General features: G+C 36.9%; 1 long non-coding RNA gene across 3 annotated transcripts; it reads right to left on the bottom strand.

The window, feature by feature from the left end:
• Nucleotides 1–516: 516 nt before the first annotated feature.
• LOC121386204 lies at nt 517–10,142 on the bottom strand. 3 transcript variants are annotated; one of them, XR_005959604.1, is made up of 4 exons: nt 10,004–10,119; nt 7,202–7,245; nt 3,774–3,845; nt 517–746 (listed from the first exon to the last, which is right to left on the bottom strand). It is a non-coding gene; the product is annotated as an uncharacterized LOC121386204 (long non-coding RNA). The 3 variants fall into 3 exon arrangements; XR_005959606.1 differs by lacking the exon at nt 7,202–7,245 and having other exon boundaries at nt 10,022–10,142; XR_005959605.1 differs by lacking the exon at nt 7,202–7,245 and having other exon boundaries at nt 10,004–10,139.
• Nucleotides 10,143–16,983: the final 6,841 nt, after the last annotated feature.

Genomic DNA, 16,983 nt, shown 5'->3' with positions numbered 1-16,983 from the left:
TTCATTAAAATTCAGTATGAATCGTGCATCGGCATAGGAGCTCGGAATGAATAAAGCACTACACGCAAAAAGACGATATTTGTAAATGTCACAATATACCGTTACTGTATTCAACAAGCATATCATGGCCCTGGGGAAACCTCCGAGTTAAAAAGCCAGGGGAAGTCCTTGCCAAACACACAATCATAAGAACACATAACATCAAACATTATTTACGTTGCAAGCTATTTATATTTTATTGCTCTTAATGACTCTGTCACAAAAAGGGATGTTTATTTATGATGTTTAGGGCCACAAAACCAAACTTACACATTGTAGTATTTTTGTATGAGTACGAACCCTGTTTTTATTGACTAATTTCTATAGTATTTTTTCCGGGTAAGACGCCCTTTTCGCCTTCAATGGCCAGACTTTAATTGCTATCAAATATCGGATTGAATTCACGATATTCAACGAACATATTCAGCAATTCTGGTGTATTGCACAATATGGCAGGAATGCAATACTTACAAAAGAGTATCATGTTGCATGTAGACTGGCCAACACCTGATGTTCCATCACGACAAATCCACTCTCCAACATCTGTTTTAGGGTTGAAAGATTGTATAGTTAGAGTGGTCTGTGTTGATGAGTCAATAACGTAGCTGTATCCAGTAATACTGCCAGTTAGTATACACCCAGTATTACTAGGATTGCACCGAATCACCTCTTGTGGCGATCTACTGTTTGGTCGTACCATTCTTATTCTGAAAGATATGGAGTCTTGTAATTTGCAAACTATTGTTGCATTTTGTCCAAGATATGTACCATCCATGCAATTGATAGTTGCGTTTGCAATACCTGTAAAATATACATTATATGTAATACTTAAGGCAGCTGACCTACTAATTAAATAAATGAATAGATGAATGAATGAATGTTTAACGACACCCCAGCACGACAAATACATAGGCTATTGGGTGTCAAACTATGGTAAAGTCAAAACATGAACGAAACCTACTAAATAATAATAATAATAATAATGCTACCAAATAAGCCAACAAAATATTGTTTGGAAATATGTACACTTAAAAGCAACATGCATTCACACAGCAACTTAACTAAACTGACAAACAAAATATTTCCCAAACATGCATTTAATTTAATAAATAAGCAACCAGCTACATATAGTCTTCTATCTTAGCAATATAATCAGTATTGTCATATCTAAGTGAAGTATGATTGGTTACATAGACAAGAAAAAACCTGATTTTTATTTATTTTCACCATTCCATGCTAAGATTAACAAAACCAAAACATTTCTTTTTATTTATTTATTGCCAGCCTCTTGTTTACAATTAGAACAACACATGCCAAGGGTAAAACATGGGTTGTGTACATATATATAATATATATATATATATATATATATATATATATATATATCTAATCAATCCAAAAACACACTTTCATCCTTTTCCATTCTACGAACGACGTACATAAATATTTAAAATACGCACATGATATATATATATGTTAATGCGTAGACTGCTGGAAACAAGACGATGCACAAGGAAAGTTACAAAAATTAGGTCTGTTCAAAAAGAGAATAATACACTGACCACTTGGTTAAGAATTTATTAAGATTGTGCTTAGTAAGATAAATACATTTTTCTACTTTATATCTTTGTTTAGCTTCGCTTTGGAAATGTATAATATTTAATTGGACCCTTTGCACTTTACATTTATATATAAAATATTTAGCTAATAATAGTAGCAGGTCAAAAACATTATCTGTTTTAATATTATCTTTACATCCAAATATCACTAGCTCAAGAGAAAGCTTTAAATTACATATATGCTTACATGAGTTTGATAACCAATTTAAATAATCATTCCAAGTTCTGAACAATTTTACATTCCCAAAATAAATGCACTATAGATTCTTTTCCTTCATGACAAAACGTACACGTTTCACTGTCAATTAATTTTAATTTATATGCAAAACTATTAGTAGTTAATATTCTATGAAGTATTCTATATTGGAACCATCTAAGTTTTATTTTTTGCGTGGTTACAAATGGTTTTAAATAAATAGTGTGCCAATTAAGGTCTGAAATAAAATAATTTTGTCATTTTGATATTGCAGAATTTGGCTTTTCAGAAGTTACAAGTGTGTAATAATATAATTTCGAGCCATTTGTGACAGAACAAAGTTTTCGTTAAAAAAATATATGAATATATGTGAGTAAAAGTTATAAATTTACACTCACTTAATTTGTTTTTTTGTCAAAAATTAATCCAGTAGTCAGAAGGTTAAAGGAGCCGTATCATATTTTATTTTTGGATTATTAAAAAAAGTATTATTGTTGTTTGTAAAGACAGTTCTGGGTAGACTTGGCTCAAATCTGGTAGCTGGTTAGGTGAAGGTGTGTGCGTGTATGTGTGTTGGTGTGTAGTGGAGAGTTGTTTGGGTTTTTTTTAACTTGTTATAATTAAATGATATATAAATATGTTTGAGTAATGTACAGCTATTATAGCTTGGGAATGCGTCATTACCGCTTGCGGTTATATTTCTAATTAGATGCCCTCGCTTGTTTGTATAGGTTATGTGTATTGGTCTATATCGCAAATTTTGTGAAATTATTGATATAAAAAAATTATTCAGCCGTCTGTTTTACCCTTTTGTAAAACAAATTCTTGGTCCATATAGCTTTGGTAGGTAGTCAGGCCCGCCAGGGGGATTAATTGTATTAAAAAAAAGTGTGTGTCTAGATTATGTGTATTGGTCTCTATCGCGAATTTCTTATTGTATATCTGTTTCTATGAAATTTACAGGTAAAAACATTTGAAATTCTATATTTAATTCCTACTGAGTATCTACATAAAAATATCAACATACTGAATTAATCCGCTGTTTGCTTCTGGGGAAATTGGGAGTTCTAATGTAAAGTCAGGCCCCATTCAGGCTTCTTTTTGTTTCATTTTTAAAACGCGAAAATCAGTGTAACTTTAGAAGTTCTCAACTACCAAAAATTTTGCTCACTAATATATTCTCCTATTTAGAGCGTAATACACTGTTGATTTACATTTGTTATGTTTTGAATTTCTCAGATAGATTGTGCGATAGAAAACTGCACATATTTGCGCAGTTTGTATCTTTAAACCTATTATTTATCGCTATAATTTCAATACCAATGCATTGTCACTGCCAGCTGCAGATAGCCTGAACTGGAGACAGAAATAGCATTCTGTAAGCCTGGTTGTAAACAACAATAGAATTACCTTTGGTAAACAAAGATCAAAGCTTGTTTTAGACTGTAGGCTGTTTGCGTGTTGGTGTGTGTGTGTATGCGCGCGCGCATGTGTCTGTTTCTGTCTGTGTGTGTGTGTGTGTGTGTGTGTGTGTGTGTGCGTGCGTGCGTGCGTGCGTGTGTGTGTGTGTGTGTGTGTTCAGAGACGTGTACAGGAGTAAGCAAGGGGTCTAGGCATGGCCATCATACATTTTTATACAGTTCAGACATCAGGCTAACTGAAACTCAGTGGCTTTTAGTCTCTCGATTTGGTAGTCAAACCTAAAATGGACTATATGTAAGCTTTCATCTTTTTTTTCTTCTTTTTTAGTCTTCTTTTTTTGTGTTGCGTATATTTCAAGATATTTATTCATAAAAATGTTACGGTGATAATGAAAAGAAGGTAAACCTTACCCTAGCAAAAAAGGTCATATGTAATTAATTCCTGTCGTAGACCATTACTATGGAATAAATAAAAAATTGAATGTTTTAAAGTTTTACCTTCAATAGAGTTGTCTTCAACAAGAGAGATAACAAGAATAACTTGTATGATAATCCGGGAAAAGTCCATACCTGTAAAATAACAACATTAGTAATACATCCATGATCATGATTATAACTAAAGCTGCAAGAAGCAATAATACAGGCACTAAGAAATGCAGAATTCAAAGCTACAAGAAGCAATAATACAGGCTCTAAGCAATGCAGGATTCTGATTGGGGCCCAGCCAATCCTATTTTTTTAAGTTGTTAATGTTGTCTTTGTACAAGGTATAACGTTAAGAGTCTTCTTTATCAACGTCATGGCCCAGCACGTACTATAATAAGGAGCTGGACAAAAGAGTACCGGTTCCGAGTACACAATTGCACTGCACCCAGGGGAAGCTGGACCAGTCTACCCTATCCCACCCCCAAACACTTACTGCTGGTGGTCTACTTGGTACTCGGTGACACTGAAGAGGAGGACGTCGTTAACTGCAACAACAAGATTTCGAAAAACCCCGGAACGACAGCGCCTTGCCTACCGGTGTTTACACAATTGGACGAGTCTCCCCTGGGTTGTCATGCAACGGCCAGAAGCGGTCAGTCCCTTTTTAAGGGCCCTATGGGCAACCTAGGGAGACACCACAGCATCATAGAGGTCTAATTAACGAGCTACTCTCGATTCACTAATGTCAAAACCTAGATTAGCTCCGGAACTTTATTTTTGACCGACCTTTCAAAATTGCGCCCAAGTTCGTCAATCAAACTTGCGCACCTTTTCTCTTTTGGCATAATTCTTGCTCCATTCAAAATTCCATAGCACCATTACACCTCCCCCCCCCCCCCCCCCCCCCCCCTCCTCCGCCTGCTACCGACCACGGTCGGGCTGCTGGTGCTCACTTGCAGGCGGTCCCCCCACCCCCACCTTTCCTGTCCTGGACGGAGGAACCGGCCGAGGCCGGCTCTTGTGCCCAAGACAGGCGTGTGCTACGACAGCTTGCTCTGACTGTGCGCGTAAAGCCTGAGTAACCATTACTATATAACCTTTTATATATAAGATTTAATACAATAAAAATATTCTATCTAGTTATAACAATAAATAACAGAAATCGGGTACCATCGGAAACAATTAAAAGGTTGGGGTTGACAGTCTTTTGAAAACCTCTTCACGTCAATCTAATGGACAAATTACATTATACCAAGTTCAGTTGCTGAAGTAATACAATTTAATTGCCGAGGCATGGCCGTATGATATATTTTCAAAAAACATTATTTTAAATTTATATTTTATCAATGTTTTTTGTTTGTTGTTGTTTTGTTGTGGTAGTTTGTTTTTGTTTTTTTGGTTTGTTTTTTTGTTGTTGTTTTTTTTTTTTTTGGGGGGGGGGGGGGGGGAGTGGCAAAATTATTTGCGGAGCGAATGCGTTTTTGCGGAAACAGAAGTTATTATTATTTTTTTTTTACAAAAGTACCGGACACAAACAGTCATACTGACGAATACACAATGATTAACAAGACTTCTCATATCGAGCCAAATTCTCCGCGGTTTTGTTGAGCCACAAAATTGTTGCGGTCGAAAACGCAAAGGCGGAACAGTCACATGCGGATTTCGCTGTTCCGTTTATTTTGAAACTATTCATGACGGAATACTAGAAAAAAAAATTTAGTTCTCCATTTGGAAAATTACTAATTTCGGGATAGCGGAATAGCGTATATTTTGACCCCTGTCCAGTCATATCACCTCTTGGGTTAAGACTTGTAATGCCTGTGGTTTATATATTGAGGATGTGTAGGACTAGTATATTCAGGCATAAACACAACTTAGTACCATGTTATGTCATTAATTTTGTATTGCAATGTAACAATAAATAGAAATAGTTGTAAGCCTATTAGTTCTTGTGTGTTAAATTGCAAACCCATGTCACTAAGATGGGTTCACATTCAGATAGACGTAAATTAGGAAATATATTGAAGTTTCTTTGTGACGTTGAACCATTTAAACATTATCTAGAACAATTTGAATTACGGGCTGCCACGAATACGATCGTAGAAGACAAACTTGTTTAAGCATTATTCAAAATATATGTAGATGTACCCAGTAGTTACATGTGTGTAATAACAGGTTTTGTAAATTCGGCACTATGATTTTGGCCTTGTTAGGGCCACACACGTACAATAAGGACATACATGTATTATGCATATAATATTAAACGAGCTTGCCTGTCAATCCATTTTTTTAATGAAATGAGTGAACAATTTTGGTATCTGATGAGTGAAAGTAAGTCAGATACCAACACCGTTCACGAGTTTCACAAACATGATATGACAGGCAAACGAGTCTAGTATTTTACTTATTACAAACCAACTGCAACAAAGCTTCAACGCAGTTCCAAATAAGGTGCTATCAAAACTTACGTCACACGTAAACTTAAACGACGTGACAAAGACTGAACAACGAGACGTCAGCAATGTACAGTTCAGATTTTGGCGCGAAGCTTGCATTAATTGGCAATGAATGAGGTGTTGAAATTCACAATAACGACTGATCGGACCAGCAAAGACTGAGCAGGGTGAACGGGATAGACTAGATGTAATGCTGACATTGATCATGCCTTGACCTTAACAGTTTTAGTGGTAGCCCGCTGGGATACCAGGATATGAAATCTGTAGCACTCAGTAAACATTGGTATCCCCATACTATTTATATATAATTTTGCTTTTTAAAAAGACACAAAAAAGCAAAATCGTTTATTTTTTTATAAAAACATGTTGTTTTAGGTGTTTAAGCATCTTTCTGATTGCGTAGTAACTGGATGTGACAAACAAATCTAGCATCCAGGAGGACTACCATATTTAGACATCTGGTAGCCCAAGTGAGAAATTGGGTATCAAAATATCCCAGGCTACCACAAACGTCGAGCCCTGCTTATCTAAAACAAGAAGAAGAAGAAGAGTAGCAGATCTATGATAGACAATTGGCACAACATCGTATGCAATAGGTCCAAATATAACAGCCTATCTTATGGCAATTTCATCACTCTCACTTTAACACCCCCTGCTATGTCAGAGCATACGGAAACATTATTCATAATGAGGACCCGACCAGCCCAGAAGCCTCATCACCTAATGTGAAAACTAGGAAAGAAACGTCACCACTTAATTGTGAGGAAAGAAACTTCCCATCCCCTCCCCCCCCCTCCCCCCCCCCCTCGACCAGCAAAACCTTTTCTGTTCTTCTTCTTTTTTTTCCATGTCGTCTGCTCGTGTAAATGTTTAACAGTGGTTATGTATCGGCATCCAAAACAAAACCAAGACTGTATATCGTTACAGTTTTGTTTTTAACGTACAATTTCAAGAAGCATGTATTACTTGTTTGTTGTTTTGTTTTGGGTTTTTAAAATGAAATTTACATCAAAAATGACAAAAAGTTTAATATATTATACTGACTGACAGATCGGTGATCTGGAAGTGCTCCGGAACTTGCGCATCACCTGTTTAATAATAATAATAATAAGAAGAAGAAGAAGAAGAAGAAGAAGAAGAAGAAGAAGAAGACGAAGAAGAAGAAGATGAATTTTAAAAATTAAAAATAAAAAATCACCTGAAAAGCAGGTAAAGACTATTCAATGTCGGAATCGAATGTTTCTTTATTTTTTAAAGAAGTGGAAAAGTATCAGATTTTGTTTTAGAAATACTAATGTAAAAAAGCTCACCATCCATCAAACAGAATAAATAAAAACACAATAGGGCCTATGTCATGATGTATTTAAAGGCGCTCAGTCACTGATCGTTGACCTAATTAATGACCTAACAAAGTATTATCTAAAAATATATACATATGATTTGTCGCTAAAAGTACTTTATTTAACCATCTACATAACTACTTATTTAACCATCTACATAACTACCATAACCCACTTATTACTGATAGGTTGTAAAAATAATTGAATTATGTCGACGGTCCTTAATTCAGGAAAAAATAACGGCTATTTGGAGCGAAATGGTGTGACGTATTATTTTTGTAGTCACGTGATCTCCCCCCCCCCCCCAACCCCGAATAACCGCACTGTCAAAACGATTTGTCAAGCTGTGTAACATGAATGCTTGACCGTCCTGTGACGTAGGGTAAATAGAAAGAAAAAAACAAGAAAATAAGTTATTTAAAAAAAAAAAAAAAAAAAACCCAACATAAACATGTACTGAATGATAATAAGCTTATACATTTAATTTATTTTAGTAACAGAAGCACTTTAAACGGCAACAATCGCGACTAGTTATGCCTTTGCATATAGGGCCTACAGGTAACTTTATCGTTTGTTGTACGCCGAAAAATCTAAACACCGCATTAATTTTTCATACAGTAATAATAAAGAGTCATTAATTTTGTCAAAAGGTTAACTTAAATTGTTTTACATCTGTACTAAAATTGGGGTATCCATTTTACCCTCTGGCAGAAACCCTGCTATCGTATATGAATAGCGTAATGTTACCCCTGCAGTACTATAATACTACTACTAATAATAATAATAATGCTACTACTACTACTATTAATATATGAATGAATGAATGATTGAATGAATATATATAAATAAATAAAATTATCAGCTGGTGAGAGATTATCTTAAAAAAGAAAATAAATACACACTAATTACGGACAGTACACAAATTAACAGCGGGCGCTTGTAACTGGAAGCAATCGGAAGGAAACGTGTTATCTGTTTTCGAACCGTCAATGTGTCATTATTGTTACAGATAAGCATAATTAATAATTATGATTCGGTAACAGTACTAACAGTTTAGCTAGTTTCGCAGATCGGTACGGTTAGTGACTTATATATGGCGGCATTCTCAGAAGTATTATTATTATTATTATTATTTTAAATTATATATATTAACCACAAACTGTATTACATATAGCAGGCCGTTTAATCGTAAACAACTGGAAGCAAATTGCTAATGCGTCACCAACTACACTCGAAGAGGTGACCAATCACTATCCGTATAGTAACGGTATAGTTGAGAAACCTCTCTATAATATTTTTAAATACCTGGGAGGGGGCACAAGCCATATTATTACGTTCGGAATTTGATAACTGCAAACTACGAAAAATTACTCACCTACCTTTAATTGCCGTTAGATTTCCTCCAAAGTTTGTCCAGACACAAATCGCAAAAAAAACCCACTACAAATATACAGATTCCACACACGAGACTGCAACGATGTCGCCGATATCGTCTTTGCTGAGATTGCATAGACAAAAACACATACAGTTTTCTGCCGTCTGCCATGTTGCTTGTTTATGGAATACTCTTCACCCCTCTTGAAGAATATTTAAAAAAAAGTCAAAATGGCAGCTGGCAGAAAATTACATGTTTTTTGCCCTATGCGCTCTCAGCGAAGTCGATATAGGTGACATAGTTATCATCTGGTATGTGGAATCTGTGTCATTGTAATGTTTTTTTCAAGATTTTTGTCTGGACAAACTTTGGAGGAAATCTAACGGCAATTAAAGGTAGAAGAGTAATTTTTCGTAGTTGTTAACAATTTGGTTCAGACAATAGATGTACAGCAATGAGGTAAATTATAATTATTAACACATTGTAATCAACGTACTAGTAAACAAATAGATAGGGCTTCATTTTTTGCCGGTGCAAGCACCTACCCATCTCCTTGCACAAGCTTTTTTTTCCTCTCCCCCCCCCCCCCCCCCCCGCGATACATTTTTCGGGGGTACATGTCTCGACCCCTCACCGTAAACTTCGCTGGCCTCAGTGTAGACCTCACTCCCTATGCTAAAATCCCTGCACACGCGTCTGCAGTGGTACTGTGTACGGAGCTCCGTAAAAAACAACAAACAAACAAACAAAAACCCCCAAAACAAACAACAAATTAAACAACAAAATAACCTTCGCTCCCCCCTCCTGCCCACCCCCAAAAATAAAATAAATAATAATAATAAATCACTTGCTCAATCCCCCCCGATAAATGTCTGGGCGAGCGTGTCGCCCCTGTAAACGTTGCTCACCTGTCTAGACCCCCTTGCTAAAATTTCTGAACACGCGCCCACAGTGGTCCTGTGTACGATAGCTCCGTAAAACTACAACAAAGAAACAACCCCCCCCCATAAAAAACAAACACCCCCCCCACCCCCCCAAAAAAACAACACGATAATAAACCAAAAAATAATAACAATAAACAAAAACCCCACAAAAAACCCCACAATAACTGTGTATAACTTTCAAAGGTACTTTTCACGGCTGTCGTACAGTGTTCTCCAACTTTTATCTGCTCTCATGATTAGATAACGACTAATAAAGAATAATATGTTCATTTCTGACATAAAAACTTCTCAGTATTTAACGACTTCTGTACATAATATGAACGCTACAGAAATTGTCCTTATGACGTCATTACAAAACAATCCCGTTCCTCGCTTAACCTATGACGTATTTCTGCCAGAAAATTTGCGACCGGTAGGCTATATCGGTGATTTTACCACCTAAATGTTTTAACAGGGATCCAATCAGATTCGTTCTTACAAATGTGTTGAATTAGAATATTATTATTATATACGCAAAGTCCAAGTACAGGCTAAATATAGCGATAGGTGAGGTGAATAGAACTGACGGAAGTTTTTTTCGTCATAGCTGTTTGATTTTCGACTTGGCGGCATTTTTTATAAGCTTGGCGGACCCGTCTGCGAAAATCTTCAGCTTGGCGGCGCAAATTCTCAGCTTGGCGGGTGTACACGCCGCTTACTGGGGTTGGAGAACACTGCGACTGAGTCGTATATATAGCCTCACCAAAACACTCGGTTTTGTCGTACGTTTTAGACTCCTCAGAGTTCCAGTTTTTAAAAATGAAGCTGTTCACTGGCTGTCATGGGATTCCGTCAATCGTGATTCAATTAAAATGTTGTGGGTGATACAATAGCGAGGTTTGGTATTCTAAAATTAATGTAATTGTCATTTATAATCCATATTTAGAGAAATAAGGTCCACTAAATCTGTGACTGGGTGCCATTAAAACCAAAACTATGGTGCAGAAATGTTCTATACACGTCAGTGTCATCGACCTTGGTCACTTGTAATTCATTGGTACAGAATATTTCTGGGTTACAAGAACATCATTTCGAATAAATGCCTTCACTAACACATACAATTCAATATTAATTGCATGATACCATATGTAATATGCCTACTTACTTTTCAATTGATCGTTTAAAAAAAATACGGCTAGACCAACTAGTATTCTTCCTGTCCTGCGCAGCAGCGCATGTACAAAATGCGGCTTCGAGGTGAGGTCAACGCCAAGTGACGCCACACGAAATAGCGGTCCTACGTGAAAACGAAATCCAGTCTAACAAGTCGCTTTCGTACACAATTAAAATTAAACAAATAACATAAAAAACACGGCGTATTCAACTTGCATTAAATATGACACGAAATAAAAATAAATAGAAACTGATGTGCAGATCGAAACAGGCCCGTTGCCAGCCATATTTGCGGGGGGGGGGGGGGGGGGGGGGTGCGTTGAGATATTGGGTGGTACTAAATTTATATTTATACGGCTTCCCCGGAAATGTTTTAAATGTAGATGTTCAGAGGTGCATTCTGGAGCTATTTGTGATGGGTTTTTAATATTTTATATCAGGTATTTTGAGGTCGTAGCGCGTAGATTTTTTGATAAGACTTCAAAAGCAGCAGTAAACGTTAACTACATTTAGTGTGTGACCATGGGCGTCGATCGGTGGGGGACAGGAGGGACGGGTCCCCCTCACTTTTCAACGCCGGGGGACAATCTATATAAATGTCCCCCCCCCCCCACACACACACTTTTTCGTTTAGCAAAAGCAACAACAACAACACCACCGCCACCAACAACAACAGCAACAACAACAAAAAAATCCAACGTAATTTAATTACTGTATTAATTATTTTATTTAAAATGGCAAGTAGTCATCCCTTTTATCATAGTTTAAAAGTTTAACCACTAATGTGTAGCTTTATGATTTTCATTCGCATTCCTTTATCACACACACACACACACACACACACACACGTCCCCCCCCCCCCCCCCCCCCCACACACACACTTTTAAAGCCGGATTGACACCCATGTGTGTGACACGTTGTGAAAACCTACCTGTGCTCGACTATTGGCCAAGTACGACTGAGCAGTGTCAGAAGCACGGGGCGAGACGCATATTGTTTTTCTAAGACCAGCATATAAGTGAACAGAACTAGTTACACTGTGAAACAATACATTTCTATTTTGTACTTTAATACTCGTTAATTCTAATCCATGTAAAATGGGTAGTGGTTCGTTTGCAACCCTATCTAGCTGTTTGGTAGTCCTTAATACAAATGTGAATAAACGTTATCGAGATTCGGACATTTAAAAAAAATAATAAACCTCTAAATTCGGGCAAAACTCAGCCTGCCCCCGCCCCTCCCCCCTCCCCCCTCCCCCTCCCCGGAAAAATTTGAGCCCGTATGCCTGTGAGGGGCTGTATGATGAGTACAATATTGTCATTAACAGACAAGGATTCATAGTTTGTGAAAACAGGGATCTAGAAAATAAACAATTGAATCACCAAACGCGAGCGTGGTACAAAACCCCCCCCCAAAACAAACACCAACATCAATGTGTTTAAATTTTGGTATTGGGCATAGCTTTCGTTTTCTGTTTGGTGTATTGAGGGCATCGGAATCACTTTAGTGACTATTTAAGTCAGTTGCTCCCCCTTGATTGTTAATTCGACAAGGGTATTGCAATCGAATTCCACCAATGACTTTATTCGAGACTGAATGAAATGTATGACATGTTAAACATATTTACGGTACCAATACCAATCACATGCCAGACACGGTTTGAGTTGAGAACGCATTCGACAGTGTCAGCTGTTAAATAAATTCATCTCCAAACAACATGCAATATAAAAACCAATTCGCCGAAAGCAACAAAGTCAATAGTCATATTTAACTGACTATTATTTATCAAGATATTTCGTAAACGTATTTATTTTATTGACCAGTTATATTATACTTTTTTTTTTTTCGTAAGAAAATCGTCCATCGTTTGGCAGCTCTTGGCTGCACGTTAATGATATTATTGTGCTCAAATGACCTCTCTGCACTCCGAGTTAAAAAAAATAAAAATTGTAATGTTAATGTATTTGTTCATTGTATATGTTATAGGTATGCTATGCATCAGTCAATGGTGAGACGGACTGTAACAATACTTCAGCAGACAGATAGATATCTAGTTTAACGAGCGCATATACCACTAGGGTTTCGAACACGCCCATCCCGAGTCCTGCCTCCGATAAGATCGGTGGCCTGACTCGGGATGGGGGAGGGGAGGGTAGAGTTGAAAATGGGCAGAATTTTGAAAAAGGCAATTAGTAAAAAAGTTAATAGAATTAAAAAAAAAAAAAAAAAAAAAAAAAAAAAAAAGAAGTTACAAGCCAAAAATAAAAAGAATTGACTGCTCGGCCGAATATTTATATAATTTGGAGCATTTTAGAAGGACAGTCCAAAAATAAACAAGAGAAAGAAGAGAAGATCGGACTATTTAATAATATTAAAAAAGAAAGTAATATCGACATAAAATTTTTGAACGAAGGTCTAAAAGTTTGAAATCCGATCTATATGTCCACGTGAGTGGCCTCGCTAAGGCCGTTTGGGTACACAGCTTATAGGGACGAGATGGGTTGCATCCCGTCAAGAAAACCCCTAGATTGACAGTCATAGACGTTGAAGGTGTAGTGCTGTGCTGAAATACAGATCTTGGCAAGCCGGATCCGTCTGAACGAGAGAGAGAGTATCAGACGGGTATAGTCCAGTCGTCATGGGTTGGTATAGTGGTACGGACGGGTCCGAATCCGGAGGATACGAGATGGTATCACTATAAAGCAAAGTAAAGTCTAGAAAAGAGCAGTAGGGGCCGACCCCGCTTCCTATTTCTTCTTAGAGTGGGGCGTTCAATCTTCCACTGCTGCTAGGACAGGCTCGGACATGTAGAGACTAAACGCGAACAACCCTGGCGTTCCGCAGAATGGCCGTCATACGAGTCACGAAAAAACTAGTCGACATAGTCAGCCGGAGAAATGACGTGGAGGCAAGGAATCTCGCTAAAAAAGAATCCAACCTGGTGGTGCAGGCTGTCGAAACGAGAAGCGTTCCAGCGTTCAATCAGTTCCAATAGCCGCATACATCCCAGTAGAAAACTTCATTTCGCTGACAAAAACAACGAAATGAAGGATCCCCAAGTCGAGCACACGAAAGCACGTGCAGTGTGCACAAGCGAAACAAACACGTCTTACCGCGTCGAGCTCCAGACTTCAGCAGGTGCCAAACCACACAACGGACGTAGATGTAGCAAATGGGGTCATTCTGTCAATGTATAGGCAATGCAGACTGTGTGTACATGCTAGTGTGTGTGTGTGTGTGACGTGTGTGTGTGTGACGTGTGTGTGTGTGGGAGACCCTAGTTTCAACTCGTAAAAATGGACACTAAGTTTAATTAATCTACAAACCTGTAACACACTTGGATAAAGTTACAACAGAGTGAAACAAGAGTATGTGTGACGTTAAAACCAGAAAATATCCTTAACCAATAGACTAGAACTCATAATCAATAACTGCTGCTTCTCAGACGCACGTGCTTTTTTTTTTTTTTTTTTAAATATGAAAAATGCATTTTATATTAAAAACAACATGATGACCAGAAACACTTCGGTTGTACAAACATGGATAATCTAAACAATAAAATATAGATAATGTATGATTCCACTGATTATAAACGGCTCTAATAGTGAAAACTATGCTGTACATAGTGTTTAAAACATAGGGTCTGTCCCTTTACGTTATCTATACATGATTTATTTACTAACTACTTTACACTTGCTTCAATCTTCACAATGTGTATGGTAAAATAAATTATAAATATTACTTAGAATTTTTGTTGTTTGTTGTGTATTTCAGTTTATGCCCTGTTTGGCAATATGTACTGATGGAAAGAAATAAGGGATCACACCAACACTAACAGGAGAGAGTGACTGCAACAAAAACACTCATCTTTTGTTTCAGAAAGTTGACTGTGTTACTGTCATCCAGTCTCAAATACTGACATTAGATTTCTGTACTTTATACAGACATAGTATACAATACCAAGTGGTCATTTCTTTCTTTCTTGCAGTATAGTTTGTATATCATGCACAAAACGCCATTTATTTTTTATGGTATTTTAACATGGACTAGAGTACTTGTAACAAGTACTTAGGTCCCAATGTATTAAAGGTGTAAATACTGGTAGTTAACATCACTTGATAGTGTTATTTAAATACAGTTGGTTTGACTCGGTATAGTAATGGAAATCAAATCGGTGTAGAGCTGACTGAAAGCAATGAAAAATTAATGAAAAATTAAATCAAAAGTTCCATTCTTGTGGTGTAGATAACAGAGTATTCCATTCTCTCTATGTCTCTAAAAGTTATTTACTGGTGTTATTCCAGATTATAAATGGTTTATTTTCATTCGGTTTTACAAATATATATAATTACTTAGTTTTTTAATAGTATTACTTTTGTATGGCTATTAAATAATGATAACCGTAAATTGCCCTTGTATTAAAACACTTTCCCTTTGTCGCTACGACAAGATACGATCAAATCGGTCGCAACCAGGTTTTTGAATATCCGCAGTCGCAGACGATCGTAAATTGTCGTAAGTTGTCGTATCTCTCAGTGTAACTGGGGCATTAAATGTACCACGATACGATTCAGAAGCGTAACCACTGTTTTCATCATCACAGAACTGTACTAGGAGGGGCAAGGTAAGGGGAAGAGACAGTTGCACCCAATATGAAAAAGTAGTTTTGTTTGTTTGTTGTTTTATCTTTCAGGTGTCTTTCATGATTGTGCACACACACTCTCTTTCCGTGTCCCTGTTATTTTTGTACTGCCACCGTACTTAGTTTAAACTAGGTAGTGCCCTGCATCATTTTATATTTGCATTACTGTTTATACAGATGGATCACGAGATAGTAATTATGTGGCTTGTGCTACAGTTTTTTCTATCAAACACAATAATTTCCATGCGATTGCCTGACTCAGCATCGATCTTTAGTGCTGAAGTTGGGCAGTCATTAAAGCCTTAGAATAAATCAAGGGTTCTATTACATCCAAATTTATTGTTGACGAAATATGAAGGTGGACCATCCCTCAATTGGGATGGTGATACGAAAGTGTTTTTTTTTTTATCCATTGCCAATAAAGATATTTTATTTTGTTGGGTACCCAGCCATGTTGGCATCAAGGGTAATAAAAAGGCAGATTGAGCTACCAAGTCTGCTTTGGATTTGCCTCATGCCAGGGTTGGTGTGCCTTATATTGATCTTAAATATATTATCAACCAATTTATATTTTCGACTTGGCAACATGATTGGGACGGTGCGGTTGCGAACAAGCTTCATGCTATCAAACCAGTCTTGGGAGAGTGGCATTTCTCCTACAGGCAGTGCAGGAAGGATGAAATAGTCTTGTCATGTTCGCATCGGTCAAAACTTAATTGATCCATTCATTTATCTTGCAGAGAGATCCTCCACCTCAGTGCGAGTACTGTCAGTGTCTTCTGACGGTGCGCCACATTTTGGTGGAGTGTAAGCATCTCAAAGAAACTCCAAAAGATCTATTTTGAAAACGAAATATGATGGAATCCTTTCGATTCCATCCTGGACTTATATTACAGTATCCACGTGATACTGACTTTTATTCTAAATTTATCGTTGATATTTGTATTTTTACACAGTTCGTGTTTTTATTTAACTGTTTGACACCCAATAGCCAAAGTATTTTTTCGTGCTGGGGTGTCGTTAAACATTCATTCATCCATTTATACATTCATTCACTCATTTATTCATTTTTATGTGTATGCCCCTTTCTTCCAAAGTCTATATTCTGTTCGTCAGGCCTGATTTAAAACATAATATGTCAACTGTGAAATAAATAAGTATGTTCAAACCACAGTTTACACCATGTTGCATTGTGTATTAATTGTATAGCATTATTAATTATGTAATCAAATGCATGTTGATGCGTTGTTAAATACGTATATTTATAAATTGTTGTACATAGTTTCATGAATATTTCATGGCTATTCTCGTACATGGCACTCGTATCGTTTGGCGTCTCCTTAAGAGAGAATCAGTTCGCAGATAAATGCTGA

The sequence above is a fragment of the Gigantopelta aegis genome, chromosome 12 (assembly GCF_016097555.1).
Source record: "Gigantopelta aegis isolate Gae_Host chromosome 12, Gae_host_genome, whole genome shotgun sequence".
NCBI classification, from domain to species: Eukaryota; Metazoa; Mollusca; class Gastropoda; order Neomphalida; family Peltospiridae; genus Gigantopelta; species Gigantopelta aegis.
Note: the sequence above shows the minus strand (reverse complement) of the source record. Positions and strands in the feature narration are given on the sequence as shown.